The sequence below is a fragment of the Ailuropoda melanoleuca genome, chromosome 13 (genome assembly GCF_002007445.2).
Source record: "Ailuropoda melanoleuca isolate Jingjing chromosome 13, ASM200744v2, whole genome shotgun sequence".
Taxonomy (NCBI): domain Eukaryota; kingdom Metazoa; phylum Chordata; class Mammalia; order Carnivora; family Ursidae; genus Ailuropoda; species Ailuropoda melanoleuca.
Genome location: NC_048230.1, coordinates 71,705,426 through 71,718,087, shown reverse-complemented (window position 1 = coordinate 71,718,087; position 12,662 = coordinate 71,705,426).

Sequence of the window (12,662 nt, the reverse complement as noted above, 5' to 3'; positions counted from 1 at the left end):
TAACATTTTTTCCCACTTCAGGTTTTTGGTCCACACAAGTCCAGTAAAATGGCTTTTCTCAACATCACCAGTGACTTCTATCTTACAAAATCCTCACTTCTCTTGTGTTATGACAGAGTTGATCACTCTCATTGAGTCTGGGCTTAGGTCTTGCGGTGCAACACCTTCCTTGCTTTCCTCTTTTTAGTTTCCTTTGTGAACTTCTAGTTCTGATTGAGCTAGGCCAGACGAGGACTGATCTAGGTTTGAAGACTGGCAACAATGATACCTTCAAGTTGCCTAGCAGATGCACTTACGGTCTGAATGAGCAAGATGCTTGTTCATTTGTCATCACCCCCATGTTCTTGAGTAAATGAAATTCCATTTTCCCTACAATTTAACAAAGATTCCTCAACTGAATTCCTCAAAGTAAGACACCATTCTAACCTAGGTCAACCATGTCTGACTGAAATCAGGTAATCTAAAATATATCTGAACTTCATTTTTCTTTTTTGTTACATGAGAAAGTAGATATACATTTCACTGATGTTTCTTCCAAATCTAATTTTTAATATTTTAAACTTAACTGAGTGGCCATAATGTGATAAGCACAGTGGAAGGAATTCAGAGATGTGGTAATCTCCGCCAGTGTCTGGGAGATGTTCACAAAATAGTAGGGGACTAAAAAAAACACAAATATAAATAATTACAGGGCTGTATATAAATGCCACATGAATGGTATATACCCTACACTAAAGGGTGCAAAGGGAGAGGTCAATTTTGTGTGGCTGTTTCATTAATGTGTCACTGTGCGGGTGGCACTTAAGCGGGGCCTTGAAGAATGGCTGAGCTAAGGAGGAGTGCATTCAAGGGGAGGGGACAACATTAGCAAAATCATACAAGCTACCTGTATCATGATTATGGTCATTCCTTAGGAACAGTCTGTTGTACGGTGCTACCACTACTACCACTGGACACTAGATGTCACAAATGAAATGAATTCTAGATGGTTCCTGCTTGTTTGGATAACTTACTTAAGATTTATAGTTCCCAATATAGATGCTCGTACCCAGATGAGGTCCACATACTGTGCACTAAATGCCATGGGTCAGGAAGAAAAAAAGCATATATCTATTATTTTCAGTTTATATAATGTGAGATGGGATTTTTGTTTCCTGACACTGAGTAGTGGATTCACCAAGCATAGGAAGGGAATTTAGATGCTGGGAAAGAACAACCCTCCTTCTCAGTACAATTCCTGATATTATAGCTGTTCAAAATTAGGAGAGACTGCTATAGTGAACTGGCCATCATTCCTTCACTATGACTGTTCCAGTGGAAATGAGAGGATTGTTTATCAGAAATGGTGTAGAAGGAGTGTTGCATTGTACTGAGAGCTGTGTGTATTTTGATATGAACTTACTGAATGATTAAATTTGTTTTTGGTATTATAGGGGAATAGTCTTTGTCCTCAAGGGACTTAGGATTTAGTGAAAGAGACATTTACCAAACAATAAACCCTTATTCAGAGTATGGTTTAGACTTTCTTGTTCCTTCGTATTATTAAGTAAAGTTCCAAGATAGTTTTTGGGGGATCAAGCAAGAACAAGCCCAAGACTCTGTGACACAGTTTGCAAATAGGAACTGGATTGATCCACAAAGTTCCATAATTTATAGGACGGGGCAAGAAATGAAGTTTTGGAAGTTTTACTCAAGGTTGTGGTAATTGAGACCTGGAGAATGGCTGAAATCAAGAAACAGTCTTAGAGAGAAGAGAGGGCTGTGTGCAGGACTTTGGTTATTGTCCTAACCCACAGAACAGGAGAAGAATAAGGATACAACAATGAGAAAAAAAATCAGAAGAACCATCTGAGAAGTGATCAGGAAATTTAACTGTCACATTGTGTTAATTAGATATCAATATGAATGATTGTATCAGGCCAACAGATTTGACTGTTTAGTACTAAGAATGACAGTGGCAGTCTTTCTTGGCCCTATTTATAACCAGCTTCGGTTTTTCATGAGCCCTTCATATTCCCACTAAATAGATGCAGTCCTCACTTGGAGCAAAGTTGCATCATCCCAATATTGTCGACATTTATTGGTTAACTTCCCAGAATAAGTTCCATTCTCCTTTTCCTGTCCAAAGCATTCTGATTATTCTCTAATAATTCATTTGCAACCGTGTGGATTGTTTAAAATTAATCCTGTCCATTTGCAACCATGTGGATTTTTTAAAATTAATCCTGCCCTTCAGCTATAAGGTATCCCATCACTCTAGTTATAGTAATTTGTTCAGAGATGGGCATGCAACTGAATCCAAGCCAGTGAAACAAAATGAGATATTTACTGAGACTCCTGGAAAAATGGAGTTTGTTAACCCCCTCTGTATTTAAACTTCGTAGCCCAGAGCTGCCAGCTGCCATCCTGGTTCCGTGAAACTTAAGTTGGCTTGGAATAGACTAAAAGGCAGAGCTGATAATAAGAGAAGCTGAGAAACAGTTCAGGTCATACTGTTTGTGCCCCTACATCAAACTCCTGTTAAAGCAAGAAATATCCCTAAACAATAGATTTTGCTCAAATGGCTTGAATTTTTGTCTTCTGTTACTTGTAACATGAAGGGTTTTAACCAATACGCTCAATAATACTTAGGTCTGAACTTGAGTGGACTAATTAACCTGTGAAGTTCCCTGTCTACATGTAGGATGCTATGAGACCAAAACTGTAAGTTGCCAATGTCCAGAGATAGGATTTAGTGATGGCTCCTCTGAGAAAAATGCACTGGTTGACTAAAAGGAAGACTTATCCTAAATGAAGGGACTTAGCGTATAGTAGAGTAAAAGAAGGATCCAAACAGTTTGTATGTAATCCCTTTCTTGGCACCGCTTCACATTACCATTATGTCCCTGTTAAGCTGGCTTCTTCAGGTGAGTTTAGCACCTAAGACAGTTAGAATTAGACTGAAGGTTTGTATCAGTTGTAATTTTTCCTTGCCAAAAATAGTACCCCGTCTAAAGATATATATGTATATAAAAAAATACCTGTCCTAATTTTTGCAACTATTCACAAGACTGTAGTTGCTGGTTTATGACAACCTATCTTCCAGTGCCCTTTACATATTTCTTTCATTTTCTGTCAGTATCTCAACTACTTGGGGCTCTTTATCCAATACAATGACCCAAATATGCACTGCTGAATAAAACATTCACTAGTTATGATTTATATTACTCACTATTCTGTTGGCCCAGGTTTATTTGGTCAGACTCAAAGTGAGATAGGATACAACTTAAGGTCTTTCTCTGAGAGCTTGAAACTGTCACACTACTTTTCTCTCTCTTGTTTGTGTGTGTGTGTGTGTGTGTGTGTGTGTGTGTGTGTGAATTCAGTGGGAAGAATGGTAACTGTCTTGATACTGTAATATTTAGCTTAATATATTTTAGGCCTAGAAAAAACAACTTGGGAGTGTACACAGTAAGAGGAGAAACTGATGAGTAAGCACCCCCAAGTAAGCCGCTGAATGCACCTGTTCAATAATGTTTGTTCATGAACTACCTCTTGCCTATTGCCACTAGGTGACAGTCTTTACAAATATTTAATCTGAAAGAGTGTCTTTCTGTTACAGAAATTAGATTCTGTTGGGAGAGATGGGTACCTTGCTAGTTTCATCTAGAAGGTTAAGCAAGTGCATATATTTGTTATAACCTACACTTTTGGTCATTTGGGGTCATAGTTATTCCTCATCTGGAACACTCTTCTCCTACTACTACTTAGTTTATTCCTTTCCATACCCTGAATTGCTTCCCCTAAATTTGTAAGTTAAATCCCTAAGCCCCAATGTGACTGTATTTGCAGATAGGGCGTTAGGAGGTAATTACGGTTAAATATGGTCATAAGAGTAGGGCCCTAACCTGATAAGATTGGTGGCCTTGTAAGAAGAGGAAGAGAAAGATTTCTCTCTCTCTTTCTCTCTCTCTCTGATTCTCTCTCTCTCTCTCTCTCTCCCCATGCATCACAGAAGAAAGGCCATATGAGAAGGTGGCATCTACAAATCAGGAAGAGAGCTCTCCCCAAGAACTGAATGGGCCAGCACCTTGACCTTGACTTTCAGCCTTCAGAACTGTGAGAAATAAATTCTCTGTTGTTTAAGCATTTTGTTATTGTAGCCTAGAGCAGACTCTCCATAGCTGGAGAAGTCCTGTGACTAATGGTTAAGTATACAATACATGTTCTGGAGTCACCATCTGGGTTCAGTTGTAGGCTCTGTTACTCCCTAGCTGTGTTACCTTTAACAAACTACTTATCCCCTCTAAGGCTCAGTTTCCTCAAGTACAAAATGAGATAATCAAAGTACCTAATTTGATAGGTCATTGTGTAGTTTAAATGAACTAATACTTTTTAAATACTTAGCATCATGTCAGTAATGTCAACTGTTATTAAAGCATTGTCTCAGCTCAAATGTCACTCCATCTGAGCTAGAAAAAGATTCCCCTCTTCTGAATCCTTATCCTAGGATACGTCTTTTATGTATAGTCCATAGCACCCTGTGCTTATCCTTTGGAACACTTAAAATCATTTGCAATAATTTGTGTGATTTATGTCTGCCTCCCTTTCTAAACTATAAGCTATTTGAGGCTAGAAAGGCCTATATGTGTTCTACTCACTGGTTTCTCTTGGCAAGTGTCACAGTGCATGGGACAGATAGGTGTTAAAGTTGAGTTTGATTAATGAATGATAAATGAAATTCATTAATTTAAATGAGGAATCTATAAACTCTCTTTGAAAGAACCAAGTCAAGTAACTTGTAAAAGAATTAGTATTCTTGATTCTGAATGAAAAATGCAGAAAATATATTGTTTGTGTGAAACAAACTATGTGTCCCAGAGATGGTACACCAAATAATCTCTGAAGTTTTAATGATTTCATTCACTTATGATAATATGTGTCCCTCACTTGAACCAATATTTCTTCATTGAGAATTTATGTATTGACATAATTTCTTTAATGCAAGCATTTTAAATTATACTAAGGAATCTGGTATAGAAAATACTCCTGTTTGAGAGGCCTATAAAGCAAAGAATTCTTAGCTAAAGGAAATGTTCATTTTTGTGTAAATACAGAGTTGTATTAAATTCTTTTAAAGGAAGATCCACCCTTGATGAACTTAAAGTTTTAAGACTCATGTTTTCCTAATATTTTATCATGCCATGGATGGATTTATCTATTTCCTGGGAAATAACACATGTTGTCCTATTAATTTTCCAAAAATAGAAAAATATTAAAAAGGGTGTATAATTTCAGTAATTCTTAAAATCCTTTGGTTATGAAATGGTCAGCTAAGTAAGTAAGGTGGCCCAAACGTATAATAATGAGAAGTGCAAGAGAAGTATTAGTTATTCATGTTTAAAAAGATAATTTTATGTTTCCAAAGTTTTCTCAAAATATGGGGCATAAGTATTTTGTAGGCTTTACGTATCTTAGATGGATAGTAAAAGCTCCCTGTTTCCTATCATGGTGATAAAACTTTAGGCAGCCTTGATACGGGATGTGATCCTTTTTTCAATCATTGCCTTGCCATTTTTATTTGCCTCTGCATTATCAGGCAGGATGCTTAGACCCTGGATTCATCACAAATGAACCCCATCAACTCCCCCATGACATAGCACATGCTGGCAGTATTTGTCTACTTTTGATAAATTGGTCAGTCTTGTGAAATACTTGTCTAAGCCGAAGTTCTGGAACTTGTCAGGTGTCCTCTCTGACACTCATGTCTTCCTTTGGCTCTCAGATTTCCCAACCAGCTGGGGTAAAGCCCACATCCTCCCACAAAGCATGTTTCTACGGAAATTCAGATCTATTGACTTTTGGCACGAAAAAGTAATGTTCTTGCACTTTCTGTCAGATCAGTACTGAATAATCTCTTGGGGGTGAGTAACCTTTTAAATGTTGGAGGAGTAACAATTCCAGGGATCAGTGTGCATTTAGCCATTTGTAAGAAAAATCAGAAGGAATACAATGTCCTTTTGATACATTTGAACGTGGCAAGGCCTAAATCTCTATGCACAAAAAAAGTATGTCTTCTGAATTACATAGGCATGTAATCATTATTATTATATATGACTGAAGGTTGGAGTTACAAAAGGGTCTTGGGTAACCGTTATCCTCCTACATATAAAACTCCTGGCAAAGGGATTAATAGGTGTCCTATAAACAGAGGCAGAGTTAAGTTCTTAAGAACAGAATCCCATTCATAGGATTTAAATCTCCCAGCCAAATGGAAAAATAGATTTAAAGAGTAACATCTAGTCTATTCTTAAATATAGTTGGAAGGTCTGATTTCATTTCTACTCCCACAAAAATAAGTAGTGCTACTCTCATTCTAAGAAATAGATATACATATGTACACTTCAAAGAGTGGTTTCCAAACTTTGTTCTACATTAGAAACACCTTATATAGAACACTAATGAGGAGCTTTTACAACTCTTGATGCTCAGGCTGTACCCAACACTAATTAAATAGTAATGTCTAGGGGTGAGTGCCAGGCATCAGTGGTTTTTAAAGATGCCAGGGAGAAAACAATGTGCAGTGAAGTTTGGGAATCTGGGTTAACACAGTCATGTACTCTCTCCTGCACTCCAGCTTTTCTTCATTGCCTCTTTAGCTCAATGGTTCTCACCCTGATTGCTCATTAGAATCACAGGGCATCTTAAAAAAACCCATTCTGATATATTTGTTCTAGGGCAGGTATAAGAATCAGAAATGTTGGGCACCTGGGTGGCTCAGAAGATTGGGCATCTGCCTTCAGCTCTGGTCTTGATCCTGGGGTCCGGGGATCTAATCCCACATCAGGCTCCCTGCTCTGCGGGGAGCCTGCTTCCCCCTCTGTCTCTGACTCCCCCCCACCATGAATAAATAAAGAATCTCTTAAAAAAAAAAAAAGAGAGAGAGAGAGAGAGTTGGAAATGTTTAACTGTTCCCCAAGTGACTCTAATGTGTAGCTGTGGTGGAATCACTGGGCTAGCTGATTATAGAAAGAGGTAGGATAAGGCGGGTCCTTTAGTCTTTTTCTGGCAGTTAAGAGCTTTATACATTTTAAAATTATTGTTCACTAGCTTTTTTTAATGAATTTTTTTCTTCAATTCACTAGGCTGTTAAGTCCAACCATTTTCCTGAACCCATTGGTGGTAGGATTGCCCAACAAAATATAGGACAGCCAGCTAAATTTGATTTCAGCTAAACAATGAATAATTTTTAATACAAGTATGTTTATGTATAATAATAAAAAAAAGACTGTTCATCCGAAATTCAAATTCAACAGGTATCCTGTATTTTTATTTGCTACTTCTGACAATGCTAAGTGGTGGGAAGGCATAGCTCATTCATAGGAAAATCAGCAGCTGAATTAAGGTAGAGTTCCTTCTTTTTAATCTTCAGGGTTTATGATCTGTTTTTTGTTTTTGTTTTGTTTTCAGTTCTTACCACTTCTAGCTGTAGAGGTGGTAGATTAAAAGGCAAGGCGAAGTTTGGAAATTAAAAACTGCTTAAAATAGGGTGCCTGGGTGGCTCAGTTGGTTAGCGTCTGCCTTCGGCTCAGGTCATGATCCCAGGATCCTGGGTTCGAGCCCCACGTGGGGCTCCCCGCTCAGCAGAAAGCCTATTTCTCCCTCTCCCTCTGCCTGCCACTCCCCCTGCTGTGTTCTTTCTCTGTTAAATAAATAAATAAAATCTTAAGAAAAAAAAACTGCATAAAATCCTGCAGTGAGCCAAGAAGACCCACATTTTCTTTTTGCTTAGGATATCATTGGGTGACCATCAGGGGAGCAGCATAGGAGATGAGGGGGTTACTGTGCAAGAAAAGAGAACATGCGGGGGGGAGATCTGAATCTTCAGTATAAGCTTAATTTCAGGAGTGTGTGTGTGCTCTCAAGAGGATTGCCATTTTGAGCTTTTTCTATGATTTTCAAATATTTCAGAATTGCTTTTTTAAAAATTATTATTTCTTCTTAATCTATCTGAATATCAGATCCTTGCTGCTTCGGCTGGAGTTAAGATAGTTTCCAGGTGAAACTGTTCTCATAGCTTACTGAGTCTGAACTAATGGAAACTTCAGATAGTCCCTAGCAATCTTTAAGAAACCCCTCATCTCAAGAGGCTTCCCAAACAGTCTGGATGCCTTACAGCCCCATCCTCTAAGAACTGTTCAACATAAGCTGATTCCTGAAATTTCCTTCCTCCCCACCCTCACAAATAGGCCGTGAACTGTAAATAACAGTCATAGGTAGATGTATTTCTTGGCCAGTAGCAGGCTCTATACAAAAGGAAAAGGAGCAAAATTTCACAGTAATTCCCAGAAAGCAGGTGTTGTAATGATTTAATCAAATTGGAGCCTGACATTTTGATGAACAACTCTTGGGCACCCCTCATAACTTCCTCCATGGAAGAGATAGGCAAACAGGTAATATGTCAAATCCCCATTTGCCAGTCCAAGTTTACTAATAGAAGGAGGTGAAACAGGTGAAGCACATTAACTTTTAACCTGTTAACGTTGATTTTTTTTTCACTAAACGTTAGATGTTTAAAAGGGAAATGCACCCTGGCAGAAAGGAGACAAGACAGAGGGTGATAGCAAGGGGCTGAAAGCTGGCTTGCATCATGAAACATATTCGCAAGCCAGCTGGGCCCATTTTGTGCAGATGTTTTTATAGGAACAAGAAGGAGGGGCCAGTGTTCTAATATTCGGCACATTAATGAAGCAGTGGAATATCTCTGTGATGCTGCTCCTTTCTGTGGCTGGAGGTGGGGGTAGACGATCAGAGGCTTTGGAATAAATTTGTTGTTCAGACTGAGTTCAAAGAAATTGCATACACTGACAGTAAGGCCTTTTTCCAAGTTCACTTAAAAAGGGCTAATTTATTTTTTAGGATGATGACTCTGAAAACCTAAGAGCTGCATGTTTATTTGCCTGTGGATGAAACAATTAAATCATCATCAGATATGTTCCTCATAGGTGAACAAACATGTACCTAGTTGGAGATAATAGTTTCAAAACTGATTTCCTGCATCTAAATGTTGAGCATGTGTTAGGGCAATGTAGATTAAGTCTTCCTCTTCCCCAGATGGTTAGTTTGGTCTTCCACTTTTTGCCTGGATGCTTCAGTAGCATGCGTGCACTTCAGAAAATGGAGGAAGTCCATTTTTCTATGTCAGTTGGTGGTTTGCATATTGGTGGCCCACTGTTTGGTGGACACAGTGCAGGAAAAAGGAAAAAAAAAAAACCCTTTGAGCCAAAATGAGAAACCTAGGAACTTACACACACACACACACACACACACTCACACTTATACGCACACACAAAATTTGGATTTCCAGCTTCTCTTGAAAAATCAGATGATTTGGTTATGCTGTGCCCCCATTCCTCATGCCAATATCTTCGTATTTTCTGGACACACATTTTCCAGTTTACGTGCCTGTCATTTTATCTTTGGGCTTATTCATTCAGTGAAATAGGTCAGATATAAGGAGACATTTATATTACCTTTATGTACGGTTCCTATATGCATTTGAATTTGCCATCCATGATATGAAACTAGACTGTATTATCGCTCTAGTGTCCTTCAAGCTGATTCTGTGATTCTTCTCTTTTTATATAAATTGAGTTTTTAATATTGTTGGAGATTATCTAATACTTTGCTTCAGTGAAGAACTTGACCGTATTGTAGCTCTAAAAGTCATTTCTGTCCTATTTCAATTTGGTCTGCTTAAAGCGTCACTGAATTTATGAAGAGCAGAATAACTCTTCAGTTGATTTTCTTCTTTGGCTGTGTTTTTATTGATGGGAATTAAAGTGATCATCTGGGGGCGCCTGGGTGGCACAGCGGTTAAGCGTCTGCCTTCGGCTCAGGGTGTGATCCCGGCATTATGGGATCGAGCCCCACATCAGGCTCCTCTGCTATGAGCCTGCTTCTCCCTCTCCCACTCCCCCTGCTTGTGTTCCCTCTCTCGCTGGCTGTCTCTATCTCTGTCAAATAAATAAATAAAATCTTTTAAAAAAATAAATAAAGTGATCATCTGGATAAGCTTATTTATAAATGAAAACCAGAAATTAGTAATTCGAATATTCAGAAGGGATTGCCTGTGCAAGTAAAATCTAACAAAGAAATGCTCAACTGCTGACTCAGCCTAGTATCAGAGAGCTTAACACATGACATGAAAGGACCTTGGGGATAAAATCTGACACTTTGGTTTACTGATAAAACTGAATTTAAGAGAAGTAAAGCCATTAATTCTTAATCACACTCTAGGTTTGTGTCAGAGCTGGGGCCTAAACCATCTCTTTTGACTTTAACCAAGGCCAGTGTTATTTCTCTTATCCTTAATTGCTTCTAATTATATAGGTACAGTTTCAGGTTTACTTCTCAAATTTTCATTGTTATTTATTCCAATAACATTATTTACAATACTAATTATTATAACTTTGTCATAGCTATGCATTTTATAGTTATTAGAATTATTTATGATGAAATTATAGATCATTTCATAGGTACTTTTCTTGAAAATATGAAGATGACCCTTATTAATGAAAAATTTGTAATTCATATTTTGATTTTTAAAAAAGCCTTTCAAACAATAGGAAATGCTAACAATGGTTGTCTTTGCCTAATTTTAGATGGCTTCCTCTACTTCTTTCCTATTATTTTCTGTTTGTCCAAATTTTCCATAATGAATCTATATCATTTTTAGAATTGTTAGAATTTTAGAACACTTATATAAAAGAAACAAAGGTGAATCCAGCCTAATAAAGACACTTATGTGAAATTAAAATGTTCTCACACCTCATTCATTCCTATGAGTGGGATGTAAAGACCATTTCCTGTGACTCAAATATGCACACACACAGAAAGGATTTGACACTTTCCCACAGTGAAAGAAAAATGTCTGGTGGCCATGATTGTAAGGGGCATGTGCTGTGAGCTGTGACCTAGAGCAAATTCCAGGCTGAGTAACGTGACTTTAAAATTGAAAATCCAGCAGTTCTAACTCTCTCAGTTATGATCCCTTTACAGTAATCTGGCTAATTGATTAGCTCAGTCTTCTAGTATGGAGTTTTTTTAAAAAATTTGGAAATTCTGAAAGGTAAGGAGAGTTAAAATTTTGATTTACCCTTTGTCTAGTGTTAGGAAATTTAAGGGAAAGCTCACACCCGATATCTTTCCCAAAGGCTACTGCAACAGCTGCATGATTACCAGGGGAAGAGTTTACTTGGATGGAGAGAGAAAATGCTTCTTTATAAATAATCTGTTTTTACGAGTCCTGTTTCTGGGAAACCTGATACATACAATGCACCTATGAGTATTGGAGGTCAATTTCTGACTGTGTTTTTATTAAATATTTGACTTTTTATGTTTTTTTGTAATCACTAAGTTTGAGATCTGGGTGATTAAGGAGTTTGTAAGGAGCTTGCCTTTGTCTCTCTTATCCAGTCTCCCGGTCTTTCTTTCTCTCTCTGTTTCTCCCTCCCTGCCTCCCTCTCTCCCTCATTCCCTCTTCTTTCCCCTCTCTTTCCTTCTACCTCTCTCTCTGTATTTTCAAAATACTAAGTTTTAAAATAAGGATCACTCTACTTTTTCATGCTTCTTAATTTCGATTTCTTAAGCTGATGAAGCAACGGAGAATATTGTATAGCTCAGTACTGATTGACCAATTACTGTCCTCAGTCCTTTAATGTCCCTTCTGCAAAGCTGGGATGCCGGCGAGAATAGTTTTGACAAATAGATCCAATGTTTTGTGTCTGTTAGAAGGGCACCATTTTACTTACTTTCCCTTTATCATGGGAAAGGACACAAGCCCATCTTACAAAAGGATATGTTAAGACCCCAGAGAATCTCAATAAAATATTGGATCAAGTTTTTCTATCAGCAGTTAACTCTTAGCAGAACTACTCCCTTTTTAAAATGTTGATATGTTTCTAAATAAGTCATAACCTCTTAATATCTAAATCAGCACTAACACACACACACACACACACACACACACACACACACCCCTAATCTGCAGTCTGCATCTATAAACCTTCCTGGTATAGCTGGGATGTAGCACTGCTGCTGCTTATAGAGTTGGGCAGAAGAGCTGTTTGGCAAGGCCTAGTGATACTTCATAAGACATAGGCATGAATTTTCTTCCCTCCTGTTTCCCTGCTAAGTATGTCGGTAAATTTCATGTTGTCTCTCAGAGTCAGGATTGATGAGCTCTGGCTTCAGGCTGGGATGGCCAAGGCCCTGACACACATGCAGGAGAGTACTTAGAATGTAAATGACAAAAGGCACCTTAATTTAAAAGGAAGAATAATTGAAAAATCCCAGGCTGTTCCATTCAGTTCTTCCCAGGTGATTCCTGGAAACAAACTTTAATAGTCAAAACTCCCTCTCACTCATGAGTTCCTGCTTCTCACCCTACAATGACATAGGTATAAAATAAAACACATTTGCAGTTGCAGATGTTGGTAAAGAAAATCCCAAAGAGGAACCTTAACACAAGTTTTGGTTTCTTTTGAAAGTCTTTTAACATAACTTTTGAAAAATAGTTGTTGGTTTAAAATGGTACTTAAGTTGGAGATTGAGTAAATTTTTCATATTGCCTTACAGTTTATGAAGCATTTGCAGGTAGATTACATTATTTAGCAGAAGAA